At 49.7% G+C, this 25,468-nt stretch overlaps 1 long non-coding RNA gene across 1 annotated transcript; it reads right to left on the bottom strand.

The window, feature by feature from the left end:
• Positions 1–218: 218 nt before the first annotated feature.
• LOC113601369 (uncharacterized) lies at positions 219–18,487 on the bottom strand. The gene is made up of 5 exons (XR_003422601.2): positions 18,327–18,487; positions 17,212–17,709; positions 13,278–13,497; positions 3,563–3,839; positions 219–1,008 (listed from the first exon to the last, which is right to left on the bottom strand). It is a non-coding gene; the product is annotated as an uncharacterized LOC113601369 (long non-coding RNA).
• Between the last annotated feature and the right edge of the window lie 6,981 nt (positions 18,488–25,468).

Here is a 25,468-nt window from a genome sequence, read left to right as displayed (position 1 = left end):
GTGTGTGTGTGTGTGTGTGTGAGCAAGCGAGAGAGAGAGAGAGAGAGAGAGGGAGGGAGGGAGAGACAGGGAGGGAGAGGGGGAGAGAGAGAGAGAGAGAGAAGAAGAGAGGAGAGGAGAGGAGAGGAGAGGGGAGGAGAGGGGAGGAGAGGGGAGGGGAGGGGAGGGGAGGGGAGGGGAGGAGGAGAGGAGAGGAAACACACTTCTGGATCACTCCCTTTTCCTACTCTACTCCGTTCATCCCTCTCTTTGAGCAACTGTCAACTCGTCTGCTAGTTACGTGCTTTAAGTCCATCCCCCTGGACACAGTGGGCTCAAAGGCAGCGGCCATAATGTCAGCCATCATCTGAACTCTCCTGTGCTCCTCTACCCCGACTCCGCGTCTTCAAACTTCTTAGACTAGATTTGTAGGAGGCATTTTGGAGGCGTGGAGAAGGGGCACTCAGACCGCCCTGGGATGAGGAGCGACTGATGGGGACAGAAAGCGATGAAGGCAAGAGAGGGCAGCCTTCCCCGTCACAAAGCATGTGGGATGGAAACACCTGGAGAAGTCTCAACCCCGACCAGCCCAGAGGTGGTAACAGCTGCAGGAGAATCTCCGGGACCCAGGAAGCTCCCAACACAGTAGAACCTGAATGTTTCCAGGGACTCAGCCCAGAGCTATTAAATCCTTGAATTCTTCAACAGCATCATATCAATAAAGGTCCTAAGTAAAATGCATTCTGAAAATGACCCCTTAGCAACTTCCGTGATCTTATTACGACAGGACTCGTTATTTGCAATGGTATTTCACTTAGATCCCTTGCCATGCATCATTAGCAGTTGTCTTGCTCTCAGAATAGTTTGTCACGTAAAAAAGTTTTTACCTGTGTGACAGTGAGTACGATGAGCAGAGAATGCCTGTGTTGATGCACAGACGCTGGTGATTAGTAGTAGAGTAGATTAGTAGAGTAAATGCTCCCCAACATTTGCACTCCTACACACAGGCTGCATTGTAAAATTTGGTGCCTGAAGATACAGAACACACTTTTTTAAATGCTGAGAATTTAATTTATGGTGTATTTCAAACCAGTGGGAGAAAGGTGTTGGGCCGATATGCTGCCCGCTTTGGGGACAGAGGAAAGGTGGACCTCCTTCACCTCCCATCTTCCCCAATAATTAATTCCTTGTGACTAAAGAGCCAGGCGTAAAACAAAATTAACAATCTTAAAATATATGTATATGCAGGTGACTTAAAAAAATAACACTGGGAGATAAGGAAAGTCACTTAAAGCAAGACTCCAAACCCAGCAACCTTAAACAAAATAATGACAAATTTGAGGACAGGAGAATGGCAAGTCGCGCAATGACGAAAGAGGCCGTGAACAAAATTATAAACAATGGTACAGCCGCTGTGGAAAACAGTATGGAGGTTCCCCAAAAAATTAAAAATAGAACTACCATAGGACTCAGTAATTCCACTACTGGGTATTTATGCAAAGACTATGAAAACACTAGTTTGAAAAGATATATGCACCCCTGTGTTTACTGCAGCATTATTGATAATAGTCAAGCCATGGAATCAACCTAAATGTCCATAGACAGATGAATGAATAGAGAAGATGTGGTATACACACACACTGGAATATTATTCAGTCATAAAAAGAAGGAAATCCTGCCATTTGTGACACCATGGATAGACCTTAAGGGCGTTACACTAAGTGAAACAGGCCAGACATAGAAAGACCAACACTATATGATCTCACTTGTATGTGGAATCTAAAAAGCTGAACTCACAGAAACAGACAGTAGAATGGTGGTTGCTAGGGACAGGGAAAGAAATGGGTAGAGGGTGGTCAACTTCTAGTTATGAGAAGAATCTCCCAGGAAAGTTTTCCTCAGAAGAACCCCCCTAGCTGTGACACTCAGACTTCACAGAGCATAATGTCGCTCTCCAGTACATCGTGCTTTGGAGCAAGGTTTATACAGAAAGTTTTATTTGTACATCCCCTAAATTCAATATAACATTTTAAAATTTGAACTTAAGTTTTGAGAGAGAGAGAGAGCATGTGCACAAGTGGGGAAGGGGTAGAGAGAGAAAGAGAGAGAATCTTAAGCAGTCTCCATGCTCAGCTTGGAGCCCTACACGGGGCTCAATTCACGACAGTGAGATCGTGACCTGAGCTGAAATCAAGAGTCAGATGCTTAGCCAACTGAGCCATCTAGGTGCCCTCAATATAACATTTTAAACAAAGTGGTATTGGAAGGGGGAGTTCTCTGGTAACTTTCCATTCGGAAAGAATGTCAGAATCACATGCCAATATTGTGGAAAGTGCCCAATGGCAACAAAGGGATTGAGTCAGCTATTGACGATCCTCAGGCCATGTGACTATACACATGTAAATAGCCCTTAAAAGTCATATTCACCATTTGGTCATCAGGAAGCAATGTTTCGTTTCGTGCAACTGACATGCTGATATATTACACATATTGACATTTTTCTGTGTTGTAGGAAACTGGTTGGTAGTGATGAATTGATAGGAGAGGGCCTGCTTTTACATTTTACATTTAACATCAGTGTCTGGTTTTTAAAGAAAGTTCCTGATGGGGGCGCCTGGGTGGCGCAGCCGGTTGAGCGTCCGACTTCGGCTCAGGTCATGATCTCGCGGTCCGTGAGTTCGAGCCCCGCGTCGGGCTCTGGGCTGACAGCTCAGAGCCTGGAGCCTGTTTCGGATTCTGTGTCTCCCTCTCTCTCTGCCCCTCCCCCGTTCATGCTCTGTCTCTCCCTGTCTCAAAAATAAATAAATATTAAAAAAAAAAAAAAAAGTTCCTGATGGTAAATAAGAGATGTTTGTATTTACAACCAGTGGTACAGACAAAGGATTACTATTGAGAAAATATATCAAATAGCTCTTTCAAATGTGAAGGAAAAAACAACCACGAGAGAACAGGCAAAGAATGGAAACAGATAATTCACAACAGAAAAAATGTGAAATCAGATGGTAAACGCAAGCAATGCCCAACCTCATCGATAAAGAGAGAAATGCATTAAATACCGGAAAATAAGGAACTACCACTTTTACAATTCATCAGATCAACAAAAAGTTTGATAATATTGAGTCGCTGAGGATTCAGAAAATCATTGCTGACGGCTGTGTGTGTTGATGAAGGCATTTTTCAAGGCAAACTGGCAATACTAAAGTTGTAACGCACACACGCTCTACGTTAACAATTTAGTTCTAGCAACCTGTTATTCAGAAACACACGTGTGCACAAATATATGTGCATGTATAAGGATAATTATCGTGGCTTTATAATAGCAAACAATTTTGAAAATATCCAAAAGTACACCAAGAATGTAAAGATACTATGGCATGAAATGCCATACAGTTGTTAGAAAGAGTGGGGTAGATTTTAGGTGCAGAAATGGAAAGGTATCTGAGACATATTAAGTGAACAGAGAAAGTTTCAGAGAAATATGGGTACTATTCCATGTTAATGTGTATGCCTCTCTCTATATAAGTATAAATAAATAGAAATTGAAATACGTAAGAAAAGGGATTGAACAGTTGAGAGCAGTTACCTCTGGGAAAGAAGTCATCCTAGGAAGAGGTGGTGGAGACAGGTTCTCATTCACCAAAAGTTCCAGTTTCTTCCTTTGTCATGCTCCTCTCTGTAAGGTTATCCCCATGCTGATGACCTCTGGAATGGCCATACGACTTGCTTTAGTCAAAGAAGTGACATTGGTCACTTTTGTACAGAGTTCTGGAAGTCAGGGCACCATTGGCCTTGTCTTTTTCTTTCTGGCATGAGATTGACAATGCTCCAGACAGAGTTAGGTTTTTCCATCAGCTTTGGTTCTGGAGTGAGGAGGGCAAGAGACACAGCTGTAGCAGACTCATAAAAAATGCGTAATGTGAACAAGAAATAAACATTTGTGGCTACAAGGCCACTGAGATTTGGGAGTGTTTGTTACTGTAGTATAACATGACTTCTTCTGACTGATACAAAAAGAGGAAGACATCTAAAGGTTTTTCCTCTGTGTATTTCTCTATTGTAAGAGCATTCTGCGGTGTATATATGTGTTTATACACTCATGTGTTAGTTGTATAATAAACTAATTTTTAAAAATTGGCATCTTAGCGAAATGATTTACAAATGGTTACATGTCAAGGACCTTCAGGATTGTTGACAAATAAAAATTGTAAAGTTCAATCCCAGAATTCCAAGGACAATGGTGAAGTGCCTGCCTGAGACTGGCAGGCCAATCCACCATAGCTACCGCCTACAGTGCTGTGAAAAAGTGGAAGTTGTGTTGTCAAGCCAGTGACCAAGAAATATGGTGGTTAATTGACCATGTGAGAATTCTTGTGCACATTAGTGAGGGAGGTCAGGGAAGTAAGCTACCCAACCACAGGGTCAATCAGAGGCATCCCAATAAATGGTGGGACCACACGATCGCTTTCACAGATATCGAGAGACATTGTTCTTCAGTAGTAAAGAGAGAGTTACAATTATTGCTGACTCACAAGTGTCTGAATATGTCTGTTTCTTTGGCTGTGTCCTGAATACAAAGAATTTGAGAACCGTTGACCCAGAAAATAGAGTAAAATTGCAGACCTATTGTCTGCAGGAGACTCTTAGCTCCTAGTGGCTGCTGCTCCTTGCTCAAATTCCAGAGTCTCGACACTTATTCCCCGACTGAGCACCTCCTCTTTGTCAGGTACTATAATTGTCAGCAGCAGTAAAGATGTCATCTTTGATCTCAAACTCACAGCCTAGCTGAGGAGGCAGAGCCATAAAAACTATATACCCAGAGCCAGAGATAACAGTAACAGCAGGAGTAACCCTTTCTTAAAGGGGTGCTAGTTTTCCAAGCACAATGCCAGGTATATAATTTCTAGTTCTCAAAAACGATCCTGTAAGCCAGGTATAATTACCCGTATGTTTTCAGATGAGGAAATGGAAGTTGAGAGAAATTAAGCTACCCCCTTCAGTTCTGACAGGTGGTAGAGAGGTCTTTTTGTTGTCTGTACCAAGGCACCTCTTCTGCAAAGGGAGGAATAGAAAATAGCATCAGAGGGGGCATGGCTAACTTTGAATCAGAGCTCTAACCCTTCAGACTACTGTGTGGAGATCCAGCCTTGTGTTTATGTTGTCCCCAGAGGGCAAGGCAGAGCTCTGGTTAGTGGCCAGCCCAGCAATCTGACTTAGGTTAGTTATGGTTAGCATGTCTCCCATTTCTGCCACACCCCTCCTTCTTCTGGTGCTGGAAGTAAACATCTTACTGGCTTGGGGCATGAGGGTGGGGATCAGGGAAGTCTTCACAATAGGTCTGCTATTGTGCAAAGAATTCTAGAAGATGCAGATCTAGGTTGTGGAGACACATGGGACCCCCAAGGGCCAATCCCTCAAGTCCCTTCTGTGACTGAGGTTGGGGAACAGGTCACACCTATTTGCCCTCAGCTCAGTAGCCTGTTTAACAGTCTTCCTGGTTAAGCACTCAGCATAAAGAAATGCCCTAGGAAATCTAACTCTGTCTGTTCTCAGTTACTTAAGTGAATTTAACCTGAACAAGGATATGGCGGGACCCCCAGTCCCAAAACTGCTTTCACATGGGGCTCGTTTTCCCGCTCGGCAGGGAAGTGGAGAACAGTGAGTGGAGAAAGGTTCATCACAAGAGCCTAAAAGAGACTGAAAGACCCTGAGCAAGAGGTCTTGGGGGTGGTCTCCTTTCCTGGGCTCTGTTCTAGGGCTGAGATCGCTGGGTTCAATCCTCCTTTGAGTCAAGCCCCGCCCCCCCACCAGAGCCCGGAATAGAGCCAGATGAGAGGAATTCTAAACAACCTACAAGATGGCAAATCAGATTTTAGTGAGTGGTTCAGCCCTATGCTGTGGGTGGGAGGGAAGAAGAAGCCCGGTCCTGGGGTCAAGCACAATGCCAAGAGAATAGGAGCTCACGTGTTGAATGAATAAACACATGAGGTGTACAGGGAAGGACGCATTCATTGGAAAACCCCAGATATTGGATGTTTTCACAGCCTCTGAAGAACTTGTTTTCTAGAAGGCTCATATTGAGGTAAATTAATGGGACCTTCAGTATTGTAGTTGTCTTAGTCAAATTCAGACTGCTATAACAAAATACCACAGACTGACATCTATGTCTCACGATTCTGGAGGTTGGAAGTCCAAGATCAAGGTGCTGGCTAATTCAGTTCCTTGTGAGAGCTCTCTTCCTGGCTTGAAGATGACTGTCTTCTCCCTGTCTTTGCATGGTGGAAGGAGAGAACTCTGGCCTCTCCACCTCTTCTTATAAGGATGCCATTCCCACTGTGGGGGCCTCACCCTCATGACCTTGTCTAGACCTAATCACCTCCTGAAAGCCCCCTGTTCCAAATACCATCACAATGGGGGCACAAAACTACATGTTGGTGGGACATAAACTTTCAGTCCATAAGAGAAGTGTATTAAGATTACATGTTTTGTGGCTCTGCTTTTGTGCAAAAGTTTGATCACTGAGGTAGAATTCTATGATAGCCCCCCAGATTCCTGCCCCCGCAGGGTGTACATCCTGTGTAGCTCCTTCCTGGAGATGGGTGGGCCTGACCTAACCAGGTGAGCCCCTTAAAAGACAGTGTAGAGGTCAGAGATGGAAGAAGTCAGAGAGACTGGAAGCATGAGAGTGGTTTTGCTGGGGCCTTGAAGTAGCTAACAGCTGATGTTGTGAGAGAGCCTGTAGAAGGGGCCACATGGTGAGATGTGGGAGGCTTCTGGGAGCTGAGGGCAGTGCCCAGTGACAACCAACAAGAAAATGGGAGCCTCAGTCCTACAACCAAAGGCACCTAAATTCTGTCCAAAGCCACATGAGCTCCGAAGAGGACTCCATGCTTCAGATGTGGCTCCTCCGCCGACATCTTGATTTCAGCCTCCCGAGACCCTGAGTAGAGAACACGGCCACTCCATGGCTGGAGGTCTGGCCTACGGACCTGTGTGATAATAAAGCTGCACTGTCTCAAGCCCATTTGTTACACAGCAGAGAAAACTAATACAATCTCCTTTCCTACAACAGATCAGCCCACACCTGAGTTCCTTTGTCCTGTTAAAAACAGCTATTTGGTTGTTGATTACATTTCCCCCTTACATTAATACACCACTTCCTTTCCATTTTCTTTTCTTTTCTACTGTTTCCTTTGGGAATTTACATAGTAATTAAGATCTGCGGTGCACACGCTGTTATTTTTAACACTATTTAACACGGAAAGCTCTATTGCCTTCTCCCCAGCCTCTACGAAGCATTTCCAGGGCACGCATTGCTGTGAGGCTGCTGTTTTCCTTCTTCTCAACCATCGTGCGGGGCTTCCAAAGCTTAACATTATGTTTATTACATAACAGCAAGGCATAAGCCCAAACAACCTGCTGCTGGGCTTTTAAATATAGCGGCAGCAGAAATCGCTTCTGGGCTTGATGAACAGCCACTTCAAATGTCTCCTAATTTCAGCAATTTTCTGGTCTATAGAATGAAAAGTCTAAAAATGGCTCTGAACGCATTTAAGTGCCCTCACAGGAAACCCACCCCTTCCCCGCCGGCTACACTGGTGCCTTTGCAGGAAGGGGAGAGGGAAGCCAGGGGCCCTCGGGGCTGTTGGGATTTGCAGGCAGCCTCTCAAGGACTACTGCCTGTGTGTGAGATGCCGTCAGGGGAGAGAATGGGGAAGGCACGGAAGTGGAGCCCGTCCAGGTTGGCACCACAGTGACGTGACTCTGGCAGGGCCCTCTCTCCCTTCGTTCCCCGCTATGATTGCCAGGACCATCAGCAGTTGTATTCATCCATGGGATTCTCTGTTGCATTAAGAACCCACTCAATCTGGCTTGAGAATAGGGAGGTTCTCGGCTTGGGCGCTCAACTGAGTAGAATTTGAGCCGCCCCGGGCTCAAACTGACCACCCCGGGTCGGTTTTATTCTCAGGCACCAACTCCCCATTCAGTGCCCCTCCTCTCCCCACTTCACCCCAAATCTCTGGGCTCAGCCCGTGGGAAAGAGTCCCTCTTTGCTCTATTCCAGCTACCTAGCCTGAGCTGACTGGTAGGGCTCCTCTTAAGTCAACACTGTGGCCAGGGAGATGGAACCCACCGTTTGGCCAGGACAGGGACATGTGTCCACTTCCGGAGCAGGAGTATGAGGTCACCAGCATGGACAGTAGAGGAAGAGTGGTTCCCCAGCAGAAAATCAGGGTGCTGTTACCAGAAGAGGGGGGGAATAGGTGCTGGGCGGGCCAGAAAAACGGTATCCTCTAGCAATCTGACCTATTCTAAAGCAAGGTATAGCTGGGAACACTTGAGGCGTGGAGAGGCAGTCAGGAGCAAAGGGTCTCTCCCCACCTCTGTGCTTCCACTGAGCTGCCCAGAATCCTATGTGTTCATCCATACGTATGTATGCACCTCACCCAGGTCACCAGCCTACAAGTAGAATCAAGGTGTTAATTAATTCATGAGAGAGCACAAGCAGAGAAGGGGCAGAGGGTGAGGGAGAGAGAGAATCTTAAGCAGGCTCTATGTCCATGCTCAGCTTGGAACCCGATGCGGGGCTCGATCTCATGACTGTGAGATCACGACCTGAACCGAAATCAAGAGTCGGCGGCTTAAACGACTGAGCGACCCAGGTGCCCCTCAAAGGTATAAATTTATAGCATATTTTTTCTCGCCTGGGCCCTCCAATTTCCTCTCACCTTCAAGGCGGTAGGAATTTCTGTGCCCCTGTGCTATATGTAAAAGTACCAATTTGTTTTGCTCAATTTTATTAACATTGGGGTCTATTTAATTTTTATTTCTTCCAGTATTTATTTTCAAGCAAGAGTGCATGCACAGGAGCGGGGGGGGGGGGGGGGGGGAGAGGGAGAGAGGGAGAGAGAGAGAGGGAGAGAGAGAGAGGGAGAGAGAGAGAGAGAGAGAGAGAAATTCCAAGCAGACTCCACGCTCTCAGTGCAGAGCCTCACGGGGACTCAAACCCACAAACTGTGAGACCATGACCTGAGCTGAGATCAAGAGTCAGACGCTTAACCGACTGAAGCATCCAGGCGCCCCAATATTGGAGTCTATTTTAAAACCACTCTAGTATATATAACAGTACACTTTAAAATGTATCCTATGGGTTTATCTATTTGATTAATGATACTTGAATCATGAATTTTATATTTAACATAAGGAATGTGATTGAATGATTCATTTATGTATTGAAGTCAGATTTATTGAATATTGACTAAGTGTTAGGAGCCAAGGGAAACAAAGATATCCAACACTTCTCCAAAAGTTTACAGGGATGCCTGGGTGGCTCAGTCGATTGAGCGTCCAACTCTTGATTTCAGCTCAGGTCATGATCCCAGGGATCTTCCCTGAGCATGCAGCCTGCTTACGATTCTCTCTCATTCTACCCGTCTCCCCAACTTGCACGCACTCTCTCTCTCAAACTAACAAAATAGTAACAGAAGTTTACAATCTACTAAATGAAATAAGCGCACGGCACAAAAATAGCTAAATATGGTTCTAGGTCAGAATCAGTCTGTTTCTTTAAAAAGACAGCTTACTCCATGTTCACCTAATTCCTAGCTTAAGGAGTTTAACTGAAATCGGGGAAGGTTTGGCCCAGTATCTGATATAAAAAGGGCCACTCAGCGGTTCTGGATTCAGGAAAGATTCTGGAGGCTGGGGAGAGAGCTGTAGTGTTGAAAGGAACCCTTTGGCTTCAAAATGAAGCAAGACTCTTTTGACCGCTCCAAAAGAAGCTATGTGAAACCCAATGAAGGAAACGACAAAATTCTTGATCTTTTGGCTTTTGGGCCTAAGTGAAAAAGGAGCACATCAGATTACCAATGGCACACTACCCATTCGGAGAATCTTTTGGCCAATGGATTGCAGAAGAGAATCCATTAAAGAAAATTCATCATATGAAGTCAGAACAGAGAGTAAAGGTGAGGGTATATGTACTGGGCATTGATGGGGTCTACTGAAGTCACCATGCTTCCCAAGTTAAATATCTCGAGGAAGGGCCCTCGTCGGCCTATCTTTGGTCAGATAGATGTTCCCCTTGGACTGGTTAACTGGGGCCAAGGGGGAAAGGTTATGTTATACAAAACAGTTGATGATTCTGTAGAAGCCATGCTTAGGTGGGGTCGGGGGGGAAAGGTAACTGGGCAGAGGGTTCACCACCTGGGGGTGGGGTGGGATGGGGGGAGATGGGCGGACAAAATTATGGGTCTGGTATGCCTGACTTTAGCTGGAGAGACATCAATGGTTCAACTTTAATTTCCTGCCACTTAGCATAGAGTTACTCTTGCTTCTGGGACTCAGATATTATTAAGCCTCAGCTCTAGAAAACAAGCCATGGATGTGATAACAAATCCCTGCCTGGACTGCTAAAGCTGGGTAATGTTCTTCACCCTGTACCGCATGAGTCCCCACTTTGGTAGCCTGCCTCAGTAACTCAGTCTTTCTAGAACCGGACTCCTTAGGTGCTGGGGTCCTTACCCTGTACCTGGCCCGGGTCCCAAGCTTTACCAGGTGCTGGTGGGTTCCCCAATGCTTCCTGAATCCCCAGATGCATGCCTTTAGTTCCACAGCTGCCCCCCTTCCTGCTGTAGTTAATGGAGGCCTGATTACTGCTCCGAAGGCTATCTTCGAGACAAAGCTCAGTGTGAAGGTTTTGCAGAGTACTGATGGAGGAGTGAAATGAGAAGAAAGGGGGGAGAGTCAGTGTTCCCGGAGGCAGTCAGCACCAAAACTGTCTGGGAGAGCTGGGTGACACGAAAAGACCACCTGGGGAGTCGTTACTCCCCCCCTCCCCCCCCACCAACTTCCTCTTCTCCCCATACTTCTGGGGTAGGGACTTGGAGCTGGCTGGAGCGGGTGAGCGTGGTGAAATATGACCCCCCAAATCAAATCAAGACTTGACAGCCTCAAACACCACAATAACTAAGTCTTGCTGTGGACCCAGCTGTAGATATTTGGCTAGTTTATGAGAATGCTTGAAGACCACATGCAACGTACAAATCACACGGCAACCCGTAGTCGGCCCTCCAGGGTTTCCCGTTTTCCCAGAGGCGACCCTTCAGAAACGTCCACGGGGGTCTTTGCCACTTCCTGCCCTTCCCAGGGGACGATGGGGTGAAAAGAGGACACGAGTGAAGCCTGCCAGTAGACCAGCAGTGCCAGTCACTTCTCAGACCATCGAACCGCCCCCCCGCCCCCCCCCCCCCCCCCCCCCCGCCAAGATGTGAAAAGACAGCCCAGGCCCCGTGCAGTTTCTGGAACTCCAGGAATGAGTCCTGAGGCAGAGGCCACAGCCCTTGTGTCGGACCAGAAAGCTAAAGTGGCAGGGTCAGAAAGGCTTCTCCTACTGTCTAGGGGGTAGAGAAATGGTCAAAACATCCAGGTTTTAAAACGCCAGGGATATGAGGAGACATTGATCTCTAATCCCTGGTCTTTAGGGGGAAAAAAAAAAAATCACTAGACTTTTTTTTTTTTTTAAGCTAACTCTCAAAAGGAAGGGGTGGTAGCGATAGTGCTAAAGTTCTAGCCATTTCTCTGTTCTGAGCGCAGACGGTCAACTGCCGAGTTTCGGTGGAGACAGCGCGGCACAGTAAGGAACTGGGAGGGACCCCAGCTGGGCATTTCTTAGCTGTGGGACCTTGGACGGTTTCTATAACCTTTTGAGCCTTAATCTCCCTATCTGGGTAATGGCCATGCGAATAGAATCTCCCTGATGTGAAAAATGAAAGGAAAGAATGCACGCGAACTCTTGGCTCACTGCGTGGTGCACGTGGGGAATCCGAGGAAGGCAGGTGTTTTGTGAGAGGGCGCGGGCAGAAGGTGGAACAGGTGAAAGCAGGTATCACGGGCAGGTGTGGTGGTTGGGCCACAGCCATTTCACAGGAAGTTCCCCTGATGTTCTACCTTCGTCCTGCTCCTCCAGGAATCTCCAACACCAAGCGGGGGCCTGATGTAGAGCAGGCCCTCGGGCAATGCTTGCCTGCTGGTCAGGGAGAGGTTTGCAGGAGGGAAGGAGGGCAGGCCAGAGAGGAAAGGGCAGAGAAGCAGGAGGGAGACAGCCGTGGGGATGGAGTGACAAAGCCCGAATGGCGGAAAGTGCCCTGTCTTTAGAGCCCCTGCAAAATTAATGGACTTGCCGTAGGTAGAATGGTTTCAAAAGCGCTTTGGAAGCCAGATGGGAAGCTTCTGTTTTCACTGCGAGCTTAAGTGAAAACAATGAACCCCATTCTTGCCTGCAGGGAAGGTTCTGGCTCAACCATCCTCTGGCCAGCCTTGCTGAGGTGGAGCCTTCCCAGCCTCCCGGCAGATGCCCCTCTGGCTGGCTACTGCCTCTGGGAGGCTGTCTGGGCAGCAGGCGTGGGGGAAAGTGCTTCGAGGCAGAGCAGGGCAGGGAGGGCTAGATGATCCCCCCTCTCCTGCCAGATGGGCAGGAAACTCCGAAAGCGAACCAAGTTCTGAGCCTGGGGGGCTTGGAGCCTTCCAGAGAAGCTGTGCTTCCACACGCAGCCTACTGGAAAAACAAACTGCTGCATAAAGATTCCAGTTACTAATGTGGGGAGAAGAGAAAACCCCAGACCAAGAGGTATGGCAGGGTCCTCCCACCCGCTTTGCATCCCACCCTCTGTCGGGCCCCTTGACCTCCCTGCACCTCTGTTTTTCGTCTGCCAGCTTCCCCGACCTCACCTGTGCTGCAAATGACCTTTTGCCTCTCTGTGTCCCCAAGCTATATAGCCCACCTTTTACCTGACACGTGTTTCACTCGATCTGCCCTGAAACTTCTTTTCAGACTTTAGTCAATTGTTTATAGCACTCTTGACACAGATCGTAAGCTCCTCGCAGGCAGGGATTGGTGGGAAACAGTTGATAACGATCCATGTTGAATCATTCACTTAACTGAGTACTGACCGAGCCCCCCTAGGCACTGTGTTCAGCTCTAGAAATGGAGCAGCGAGCAACTCAGATAAAAATCCCTGCTCTCAGAGTTTTCTTTCTGGTGTGGAAGACAGATAATAGTGACAGAACATAAACAAAGAGAATCAAAGCAGGGGTCCTGCGTCACACCACTGGGGGGGGGGGGAGCTATTCCTGCAGAATACAATGTTAATGGCACTCCCTGGATTGCGGGAGACCAGCTGTCCTGGGGACACGCTATCCCCAGGGTCTGGCCAGACGCCTGATGTGTGGTAAACAGTCTGTCAAGATTGATTGAAGAGTAAGCAAATGAATAAATGAGCGGTCTTTCTCCATGTACTTACGTCTCATAATGTCAGACTCTATCCATTTTTCTCTCCTTTCTGCATATGCTTCCTGCATGCACCTCCTTGAGGTTAGGCAGGGCCACGTGACTAATTCTGTTCGGTGAGATGCCAGAAGTGCCGGGATTCACTTCTGGGCGGGTGCTTGACGCCCCCTCCAGCTTTGTCTCCTCCTGCTGCAGTGACCAAGGTAGCCAGAACTCCGAGCCCCTGAGCGATTCTGTGGAGCAGAGCAGACCTTCATAGGAATCATTTGCAGGATAAGCCTTTGTTATGTTAAGACACTGAGACTTTGGGGGTTTTTGCTCCCTCGGCATGGCCTAAACTATTCTAATGCTCCCACCCTCCTGTAAGCTCTTTGAAGTTCAGGCCACTGGGTCCTTTATTGGGTCCGGCACAGAGGTGATCAGAAAACGTTAAAAAAAAAGGGGGGTGGGGCGGCGGCTGATAGACCAAAAAATAATGCACATCGGTAAGTATTTTTGGGCTTTTGCCTCAGCTGGAATCCCTCAGCTCTTCGGGAAAGTACTTCTGCGGGTCCTGGGCCTGGCCACCATGGCAGGGTTGTTCATTTCCAATGGGTGGGTTCCCTTCTCCCCACGAGGTCCTCTGCCCGGTGAGGAAGGTAGTGCTGCCCTTTTCCACAAAGGAAAAAAAGCACCAGTTTCTCACCATGGGACACAAACCATCTAGAGGAAGGACATGATTTAGGAAAACTCTAGAGTTGGAGCCATTGGGGTCTTCGCCTACCCAAGCCCCCCAGTGTGGCTCACACAAAACCGAGAGACACTTGCAGCTGTGCTCTGAGGACAGAGATAGGGACCAAAACACTCCCTTCCTCCGGGGGTCAGGAAGACACCGCTTCAGACCCATTCCTTAGACCAGGGGTGATCAAACTCGGCGGGCATCTGCACCACCTGGAGGGCCGGTGCGAACACAGACTGTCAGCCCTCACCTCCGGAGTTTCTGCTGCAGTACATCCGGGGTGGGGGCTGAGAATTTGCCTGAGTCCCGGCTGAGGGCTGCTGACCAGAGGGAAGGGCAGATGTGTGTCATCAAGGCAGGCCCCCGGATGGGAGCCAGAAGGAACCTGGGGCCGATCTGGGTGCAGAGGTGACCGTGAAAAACACGTTTGAGAGCGGGTCATTGGGTAGTGGAAAGAGCACTGGACTGAGAGTCCGAAAACTTGCAGTGCTCTCCCATAAGGCCTTGCAGCTGCTGACCGCCGCCAAGATGGGCCCCTCTGGAGTCAGTTGAAGCCGCTCTCTAACTTCTCTCATGGGCAGACCTGCCAGGTTTCTGGGTGGGTGAGCCCCGCCCAGGGCCCTGCGCCCAGTGCACTATCTGCACCAGACCTGGGACCCAGCGCAGGAAGCCACCAGACGGTGCAAAGTGCCCTGCCATCTTCTTGCTGACTTACTATCCGTGCTCCTGGTGGGGCTGTGCTGTGCCAAGGGTTAGCGTGGGTGGCCGTGACTCACTCAGCCTCTTGGGGAAGCAGATGCAGCTGGTGCTGCCACGGAAACAGGCTAAATCAATCCCAGTCACCGTAGGGGGCAGAGAACAAGCTGCCTGCAGCCAGTGAGTCGGGGCCGCTCTGGTTCTGTGCTGGGTGCAGCCACCGCACCAGCGAGCCCAGCCTGCTCGGAGCGGCCCTGGGAGCCGGGCTGGGGACAGCAGCAACAGAAGCTTGTGCGAGTGCTGGGGCATGCGACAAGAGGCAGACGGGAGGCTGCGTGTGATGGGGACACAGACTGGGATATCTGTGCTTCCAGTGGGGTGGGGAGAGGAGGGGAGAACCTCGCTCTTGACGCTCTTCCTGAACTTTCTGGAAAGGTCTAACTCCTCTGAAGCTGCTCCCTCACTAGATGACGTGGAGCTGCCCTCCCTCCCTCCCAGCTGGCCAGAAATATACCCCCGAAAGGAAGGGGAAACCGAGGCCAGAGGTTGCAATGACCTCAACGAAGTCCCACAGCTGTCAGAGGCAGAGTGAGGCTGGGCTCCTGAACACTGAATTCTCATCGTTTCCACTGGCCACTGCCTCCCCAGGGAACAATCTGATGGGCCGTGGGCAATTTGCTTTGCCTTGAATATCTGCTCTTCCAGGCAGAGGGTAGTGCCGTTGATAACAGGCTCTGCTTTTCCCAAGAACGGCGGTGAGTCTCCAGCCAGCTTTCCCCACCTTCATCAGCTCCTCAGCCAGGCAAATGAGTTTCCACTGGCTCCACCAAGCAGTCAGTGGAAATCCGAAGTTTCCTGTGTGCCCAATGTCCTATCGTTACAGCCTTAGGCACAGAGCCAGGGCAGGGCGTCCTGGGTCTTCAGACCAGCCTCCCCCACCCCCTCCGCCTGGGTAGGTGAATGTCTACACTCTCCAGGCCCACCTGTGATTCTCCGGCCATCTCCCCTCGTGTCCCCTGTTCCCAGCTGAGGCTTACACCGGGGCGGGGGGCCCAGAGGCCCCTCAGCCTCACAAAGCGACCATTTCCCACTTCCCCAAGACCCTGGCCGCAGACGGGGCTGTGAGCAACCTTCCCTTCCAGGTCGTAGTGGAATAAAGGCCAGCGCTGGGCCCCCACCTCTCTCCTGCCTTTCCCCTCCCATTTCCTGTTTTCCTGCCCTCCCTGTATCTTTGATCCATCAATGATCTCCTTTGTCCTGATCGTTCAACTTCTGCCTTTCTGTGAGTTCCTCCTCAGCCTGTAAACACGTTTCTGTCACTCTCATGTAAAAAACCCCAACAACAACAACAAAACCCTAATGAGACCAAATCTGTGTTCCACTCTGGTTACTCTCCTTCCTTAACTGCTTCTCAAACCAGCCTGGGCTTTTCCTCTCCCCTCCCCTACCTCCCAAGGGCTCCCAATGTTTTTCTGTGGTGCCCCGCTCCCCTGCCGGTATCCCCAGTGGGCATATCAGTCGGGGGGGGGGGGGGCGGGGAGGGGGCTCAGATGTCCCTAATCTGTCTGGACCTCAGGGCACCAGAGGAGTCTGGGGCCCTTTGACCCTACCCACCACACCCCCCCCCCACCCAGCCATGCATCTTCTTTCGAGTCCCAAAGAGCAGTTACACTTGTGTTCAGGTTTCCTGACCCATCTCCTTGAGCCCCAAGGCTCTGCCCTCCCTCCCCACCCCTGCCCCCAAGCTGGGTTCTCCACCAGTCTATAGGACCAGCTTAAAAAAAAAAAAAAAAAAAAGGATGTCTGATATCCCCTTCATCTTTGGTTTTCCCTACCAAAAACATTTTATCCTCCCCAAGTCAAAGGAGGTGGTCTCCCCTACATGGGAGACAGGCAGGCAGACACCAGAGGGTGTGGATGGTGGGGAGTAGAGCAGGGGCTCCTGAGGGGGGCACTGGCGGCAGAAGCCCACCGCCAAAATTGGCCTTCTGCACTTGGTCAATTCTTACGCATTGGAGCAGAATCCTACCAAAGGGACCACTACAGAGTGGAACACGTTCTCAGTGTCGGAGCTGAAGGGTAGGCTTTGAAAGAGGTAGGAGAAAATGTTTCCTTTGATCACAGTCTAAGAAGCACCAGGAGGGCAGGGCCGACTGATCTCTTACCAGCTTTGCAGAGTCAGATTTCATGTTTGAGGGCACACCACGTTGAGTGGCCCTCCCCACCATCGCCCTCCTCCCTGTGCGACTCTGGGCACAGCCAGGGAAGCCCTGGGCTCTGCAGGGCGGGGAGGTGACTCCCACTGGCGTCAGACCGCTGGGACCCTAGGCAGGAAGAGCCTGTGCCTTCCATCAATGCGCTTTGCAGACACAGAAGCTCTCGACTCAAAAGGTGCCGCTGAAAACGGCAGGGCATTTCTGTGACGTCAGAACCCAGGCTGCCAGTTTGCTCTCCCCTGGCTTTTAGTACCCAACTCCCATCCCAAGACTTGGCCAGCCTTCTGGAAACGGCACGGAAAAATCGACATACTTACAGCCTCACATTGATTCTTCCCAAAGCCCTTCCACATAAACCAACATGCAGACTGTCCCATTTCAAAGGGGCCTTATGGCTCAGGGTTCAGTCCCTCTCGTGCAGGATCACTGCCAGATGACCAGTCTGCTGCTCGACTAGTTCCCAGAGGAGAAGGCTTTCTGGGTGATTAGGAATCTGTAGAAAGGACTTTGGTAAATGGAAATGTCTTCCTGATTGTGATCTGAAATCTGCCTCCTTGTAACTTCCACCCATCTTGATTCTGCCCCCTGGTCCTTGGAGGAACAGGTCTCATCACGCCTCTCACTTGGTCTTGTGTCAGCTGGAGGAGGTGAGATGGGGTTGTTTGCCTCTTACAGAGTGAGGCTGCTTAGCGACACCGAGGGGCTGTGAACAAGCTACAGGTGGAGTTGGAGAGAGAAGCCAGGTGTCTCCACTCCCCAGGCCAGTCCTCCTTCCATTACTCTGCTTTTCTTCTCTTTTCTTTCTTTTTTCTTGTCTTCCTTTCAGAGAGTGAGAGCATGTGAACAAGGGAGAGAAAGAGAGAATTTTAAGAAGGCTCCACACTCAGCACAAAGCCCGACATGGGGCTCAGGGTCACAACCGTGAGATTGTGACATGAGCTGAAACCAAGAGTTGGATGCTCAACCAGCTGAGCCCCCCAGGAGCCCCTTTTACTCTGCGTTTCTTAATCCTTGCCAGTTGGTGCTGTGCTGAGCACTTACTGTGTGCACCCGGAATACTGCAGGCATTGGACACCTTGCTCCTTTCCAGAGAGCCATCGATTCCAGCTCAGTACACACACACACACACACACACACACACACACACACACACTTCAAAGCATGCGCTCAGCCAGCAGCCTGGGGGGGCTCATCTTCATCAGGGGAGGTCAGCCTGGAAAACCAGCTTTCTTCCTTACTTTCAGCTGCTCCCCCCAGCACCGGCAGGAAAGGGAAAATGTGGGGAAGCTGATCTTAAACAGAGAAGAGAAGGGCCTGAACTTGAAAGGAAGAAGAAAGGCCTGGAGAAGAGTTTGGAAATGACAGCCGTCAGCGCTGGGCTTGGAAAGACGGCACAGAGAGCTCGTGGGTGTGTGGGTGGGAGGGCTCTCACCGGTGCCAACGCTGAGTCGTGTGGCATCCGGGAAGCAGGGGAGCGGGGCCCCGAGCGGTGCCCGGACTGCAAATCAGAACCGCAAGGCCTGGTCTCCACAAGGGCAGGTCCTAGCAGCTTCCAAGCGCTTGGGTAACTGGGCCGGGCTCCACCCCAGAGATGTGCCCTCATCCTTCTTAAAGGCACCGTGCTCCTATTTCAATGTCTGCCGTCAGCATTAGCACTCAGCACTTCAGGCTTCACTTTCTGTCCCTTGGATGGCAGCATTTACTCCACCAAATCCTTTAGGCACAGAGACCCAGGCTCTACACTCTGCAGTTTATGGATGCAAGAGCTGACATCTCCTGTTATGGACCAAATCTGTCCTCCACCCCCCAAATTCATATGCGAAAGCCCTAAGCCTTAATGTGGTGGTATTAGAAGGCGTGGCCTTCGGGAGGTAATTAGGTTGAGATGAGGTCCTGAGGGTGGAGACCCCATCATGGGATTAGTGCCCAAAGAAGCAGACAGACCAGAGCTTTCTCTTGCTACCATGTAAGGACCCAGCAAGGCATCCAGTTGTCTGCAAGCCAGGACTGGGTCCTCAACCAGGAGCCAAATTTGCCAGCACCTTGATCTTAGACTTCCCAGCCTCCAGAATTGAGAGAGATTAATGGCTGTTGTTTATAAGCCGCCTTGGCCATGGTATTTTGTTGTAGCAGCCTGAGCTAAGACGCCCTCTCAGATCCTCAGAAGTAGAATGTGCAGAGATTTGGTAACCCAAACGGCACTGCAGAGAAGTCAAGATTTGCCAAGCTTGGTTTCCTATGGCAGAGGGGCAGGGAAGAACTGTCACCTCTGTGACAGCCACCTTTGGCTCTAATCTCTGGCTGTCATCAGGTTGAAGGGCTAGTGTTGGACTCCGGGACTCCCAGTATGGATCTAATGAAAGACAGTTCCAAAGCAGATGAAAATTCCTAAGTGATCGTGGGCTATGGAATTTCAGACAGGTGAGAGATGAAAGTTAGATCTAGGCACTGGTCCTGTCTTTGCCACTAACAGCTGTGTGGCCTTGGGAAATCACTGCACCTCTCCGAACCTTCATTATTTCATCTTCCACGTGAAGTTAAAGCCTGGTCTGCTCCACCTTCTTCAAGGCCGGCTGTAATCTGACATGCATGAAGGCACTTTGAAAAAAAAAGGAAATGGAGGGATGAATTCTTATTCCAAGTGGAATGCTCTAGAAGGGCATCAGGCCAGGTCACGTGATGAAGAATTTCCCCTATTTTTCTGAAGATGTGCTTCTTTAAACATTATCGTGAGGAATCAGGCTGAGAAACACGGTGCCCCAGCCCTGAGGTGGGGTCTCGGTTCCCGCACGAGGAAGATGAAGGTTGTGAAGTATACGGCTAGGGCCCTTTGGGGTCTGGCTGGCCATTGAACTTGCTGGAGTTGCAGCAAAGATTCTAGGACATCATGCAAATACCAGTGGAGTGACTACTCTATAAGATGATCAGTGTCAAGGTTTTGGAAGACAGAGGCCTTGCCTGGGAAGACCTTGGGGTGCAATGGATCAGGCAGAGGTTCCCAGGAGGCAAATGCAGTAAGAACCATAGCAGAGGCTTGTGCCAACCGCTAAGTGAGCAGAGCCCGAGATTAGTTAGCACTGGAGAAACCAAGGAAGGCTTCCCGGAAGCAGGAACCGAGGATGAGCCAAGTGGCCTGCACGGATGCCATGCATAGTGACAGTTCCATCTGGGCCAAGGCAGAGAGTTTCTTATTTGAGATCCCTGGCCTATATATATGGCTCAGTTTCACAGGGATTTGGGGCGCCTGGGATGAGCCTACTGACCGAAAGCACCAGGTGAAGTGCTGGCAGCGGGGAGGGTTTCGGGACGCGGAGATCATAGGTGATGGGCCGGGAGGTGGTGGGCGGAATGAAATTCCAGCAACGGCCACGGTGAGACGGCAGGCCCAGGGTGGGAAGGCAGGGTCCAGAAATGCTGTCGGGTCTCATGTGGGTGTATTTGGAGAGGGTGAGGAGTCAAAATGAAAAGCAAGGATGGGAAGCCAGGTAAGGCCCGCGCTTAACGCGCACCAAGAAATTTGGACTTTGTTCTGCAGGCAGGGGGCAGCCATTGGCTGGTTTGGAGACTATCTTGATCTGGCTGATTAGCAGCAGCAATGTAGGGAACCTCAAGGCAAAAATGACAATTTGGCAAGAGGTGTCGGAGAGAATTGCCAGAGCAGAGGTTGTAGAGACGAAAGGACAACAGGAAGATGAGCTCCGTAATCAAACAGTGCTTGGTAGTGATACCACTGAAGGGACCCTGGTTGTTCTGTGAGCGTCTACCAGCCTGCCTCCTTCCTCCCAGCACGCGGGTTCCCTCTGGGGGCATTTACTCTTCCATGATATATATAGTCCGCCAGGCCCACCCCTAACTAACGAGCAGGTCTGTGCCTCTAGCTGGGCCAAGCTACAAGCCCTCCCTGGAACCTGAATCTCGAAGAGAACGAAACAAAAAAGGCAAAGAGTAGGATTCCCACCTCTCGTGCGTTCTGAGTAAACTGTTCCCCCACAAGGCCATCCTTGCCTATCCTGCGTCTGAGGCCTTGGAGTGGCCCAGCTTCCCATCTATTTCCAGGCATGGCTCTTCAGACCTTCCATCAATTCTGTAAAAATCTGGTATCCTTCAAATAAGTTCTCTTTGGCCAGAAAACCTCGGCTTCTTGCAACTGAGAAATCCTAACTGATAGATCAGCCATAAGCATCCACATCTACCCTCTGTGTTTGGGCTCTTTTTCTTCCATCCTGACTTCTTCGCCACCAGGACGTGGCCTTACTAGCCCAAGACCAGAGAAGGGAAACCCAGGGTTGGGGTTCAAATTGTGCCTGCTGCTTACCAGTCACGGAGGCGTGGGAGTAAAATCATGTACAGGATGGCAGCTCCCACTCCTTACTTTGACAAAGTGGAAGAAGAAGCTTCTAAAGATGGACAGGAAAAAAAAAAAAAAAAACAAAAACACAACAGTACTTCTCAAAGCCGGGCCCCTTGCTAAGGTGCCGACTGATTCCGTGGGGCTGGGGCTGGGCCTGGAATTCTGCATTTCTAACCTGCTCCCGGTTGAGGTCGATGCTGCTCGTGGCCGGCAACGTGCCAACTTCACTAGCAAAGCTCTCCACGGTGTAGACAAGGAGATTTGGTAGCCCCAGAGGGGGCATTTAGGCAATTGAGAAGATCTCTGGTAACCAAAACAGCTGTTTGAGTAGAGTCACTGGGGGAAGGCCGAGTTACTGTGAGCTGAGGGGGTGGGCATTGGAGGGCGGGAGAGCAGATGACAGAGGATGGGGAGCACCTGGCCTGTGACAGCACCTGCCCACCTCAGGACAGGGGAGGGACGTGCCTCTCAGGGGAGTGCTCTGGATAAGAACAATCAGTGTTTGTCAGAGGAGGACGGAAACATGGAAGCCTGTCCATCCTGCTCAGTCTGCCTCTTGCTCTCCCAAGGTCAACCCTCCAGTGCCTAATGGGTCTCAGGCACCCTCCTCTGCTCATTCAGTGTTCCTGGCCTCTGAGGGGCTCCCCCACGTCTCCTATCCTAGCCAGTGTTTCCTCTTCTTCTTCATCACCTCCAAGAACCCTTCCAGAACTCAGTAAAATAGAGGATTCATACCGAGTCAGGTCATGCCCCTTTTGGGCTCAAAACCCTCCAATGGCTCTCGTGTTACTCAAGTAAAAGCCCAAATCTTTACAGTGGCTTGCAATGCCTCACGTGAGTTGACCACCCATTTCCCTCAGACCTTATCTCTTTCCATTCTCTGCCTCCCACAGGCCTCCTCGCTTTTCCTCAAACACACCACACAGGTTACACCGTAGGGCCCCTACATTTTTGTGCATGGCTAAATTTCCTCATTTCCTTCACATCTGAGCTTAAGTCACCTCCTTCATGCAAAAACTCAGACACGAATGCTCATGGCAGCACTGTTCACAGCCGCCAAAAGGTGAAACCAACCCCAGCATCCATCAACAGATGAATGGATAAACAAAATGTGGTATGTCCATACAATGGAATGTTCTTGAGCCATCAAGAGGAATGAAGTGTCGATACACATTACAATATGAATGAACCTCAAAAACATTATGAAAGAGGCCAGACACAAACGACCACATAGAGGGTGGTTCCATTTATAAGAAATGTTCAGAATGTCCAACTCTACAGAGACAGAAAACAGATTGGTTGCCTAGGGCTGGAGGAAGGGAGGAATGGGGAATGACAGCTCATGGGTACAGGGTTTCTTTCTGGAATGATGAAATGTTGGAAAATCGATTGAGGTCCTTGGGTGCATGAGTCTATATACAACTAGTTTCCAGAGCATGCATGTTAAATGGGTGTGTGCTATGTGGATTATATCTCAATAAAGCTGTTACCCAAAAAAGTCACCTTCTCAGCGGGCCTGTCCCGACCACTGGATTGCGAGCCTCCTAAACTAGCATCTTGAGTCTCCTGTGCCTGCTCTATTTTTTTCCAATGCTTAATACCTTCTAACACACTATGCAATTTTCTTTTTTTTTTTGCAACTTATTTTTTGATTCTCGTCTGTCTCCCACTGCAATGCAAGCTTCACGAGGGGAGGGATTTTTTTCCTTTCTCTTTCATTCACTGATGTATAGTGTGTGGAAGAGAGCTGGGACCCGTACATATCTGCTCAGTGAATGAACGAACAAGCATGAGAGTTCTGGGAAGAGGCCTAGGGCTGAATATGCAGTAGGTGCTCAGTTTGTGCTCGTTGCTGGATTAGAACGCAGCAGTTTGGAAGGAATTGGGGGATGCACTTTGCTTCACAGATTTTTGCACCCAGCACCTCGTTTCTCTCCATTATTTTCCTTCAGGAGGCCACAGACAGCTGTGGCCACAAATTCCCACAAGCCTTGGGCATCGGACAGCAGTTGGGAGCCACTACCGGGAGACCTGCTTGTGTCTGAAGTGTGCAATGCTTTTTTTTTAAATTTTTTTTTAGCATTTATTTATTTTTGAGACAGAGAGAGACAGAGCATGAATGGGGGAGGGGCAGAGAGAGAGGGAGACACAGAATCAGAAGCAGGCTCCAGGCTCCGAGCCATCAGCCCAGAGCCCGACGCGGGGCTCGAACTCACGGACCGCGAGACAGTGACCTGAGCTAAAGTCGGACGCTCAACCTACTGAGCCACCCAGGCGCCCCTGAAGTGTGCAATATTTTAAGAAAAATTGTGGTAAAATAGAACATAAAACTTACCATTTCAAGCATTTAAAATTATTTTTTTAATGTTTATTTTTGAAAGAGCGAGAGACAGTATGAGCAGGCGAGGGGAAGAGAGACAGGAAGACACAGAATCTGAAGCAGGCTCCAGGCTCTGAGCTGTCAGCACAGAGCCAGATGCGGGGCTCAAACCCATGAACCATGAGCTCATGACCTGAGAGGAAGTCGGACCCTTAAGGGACTGAGCCACCGAGGCGCCCCACTTCCACTTGATTTTTTATGAAGTCTTCATCACAAAGTCACGATTGATTAAATCGTTGGCCTTTGATAATGGATTCAACCTCTAGTTTCTCCCTCCTCCCCTCCTCAGGTCAAGGGGCTGGGACCAAAAGATTCAAACTTAGTTCTCCAGGCAACCGCTCCCATCTTTGGGTGTGGTCCAAAAGTTACTTCATTAGCATGGCAAGAGAAATCTTTATCGCTCTCATTATAGCACATTCCAAGGGTTAGAAGCTCTTGTGCCAGAAATGGAGACAAAGACCAAATATGTGTTTCTTGTTATAAATCACTATATCGCAGTATTAACTAAATGGACTTTCACTTTATCGTCCAATTCCTCTCCTGCCCACACTCACTCCACTTTGCAGGAAGGGACACTGGGGACCGTTAGCCATGCCCACAGCTGGCAGTGGCTCAAGGGAGAATGAGTGGTTTGCTATTACTCAGGGTGCTGCTGGCCAGCATTAGTGCTGGGGCAGTCTCTGCATGCAATTTCCTGCCCCCTCCAGGGACACAAGGGTGAATGGGCTCCCCTTGGGCATCTACCCAAGTGACAGGGTAGCGACTGCAGAGGCAGCCTTGGGAGCTGCAATCTTCAGTCACCCCGACCCTATCCCAAACCCCAGCTCCATACCCAGCCTGGAGGGAACAAGACCTCCCCCTCTCTTTCCTTCCCTGCCTTCCATTCTTCGGAGAAGCTGAAAGAGAAATACTAGTCCTATTTCTCTAAATTTTAAGGGGCTGTGGGTGGGTGTCAGGAGGTCCCCCAGAACTCAGTCCACGGCCTCCAGCTGTGGCCCGGTGGCTGAAGTCCACCTTTCAGCACCTGCCCAGGGAAGTCCGCCACTACCTCAGGTGTGAGAATTGCCCAAAAGCCCTCCTTCCTTTCCAGACTCCAAATACAGGGATTAGGCTTTCCCAGGGGGTGCGGCTAAGAGCAGGAGCCAGCTTCCCTTTTTCTTAAGGCTTGGGGGCTGCAAATGGGCTCTTTATGGCCCATATCCTCTGCCCCCTTGTCTCCCTTCCCAGTTAAACCACCTGCTCTTCTTACTGGACATAAGTGAGATAAGCAGGTAACACACTTTCTATAATGCTTAACATATAAATAGTAGGTGCTTGGGAAATGACAGTTTCGCTCTTGAGGGCTTTTGCTCATCTGCTGTTCAGGTAGAACTCTGATGGGCGTACAATTAACAGGAGACCCAACCCACAAGCTTAACACACAGGACTCGTGGTCTCACATAACAACAGTCTGAAAGCTCACAGTTCTACAGTTACTTTAGTAACTCCACGATATAATGAAGTTCCCAGGTTCGTTGTTTCTCGCTCTCAATTATCCTTGACAGGTGGCTTTTCATCTGCATGCTGTGACCTAATAGTCACAGGAAGACTGCCACAGGTCCTGCTATGGTGTCTGTTTTCAAGGCAGGAAGAGTGAAGGACAGGGTAGGACCAGACATGTTTTTCCTTCTGTCGGAAAACCAAGAGCTTTGGCAGAAGCCCCACAGCAGAGTGTCCCGCATGTGTCTGTATTAGTTTCCTATTGCTGCTAACAACTGTCACCACCAACGTAGTGGCTTAAAAGAACACATCTATTCTCTTCCAGTTCTGGAAGTCACAAGTCTGAAATGGGTCTCACCAGGCT

Source organism: Acinonyx jubatus, chromosome B3, assembly GCF_027475565.1.
Source record: "Acinonyx jubatus isolate Ajub_Pintada_27869175 chromosome B3, VMU_Ajub_asm_v1.0, whole genome shotgun sequence".
Lineage (NCBI taxonomy): Eukaryota > Metazoa > Chordata > Mammalia > Carnivora > Felidae > Acinonyx > Acinonyx jubatus.
Note: the sequence above shows the minus strand (reverse complement) of the source record. Positions and strands in the feature narration are given on the sequence as shown.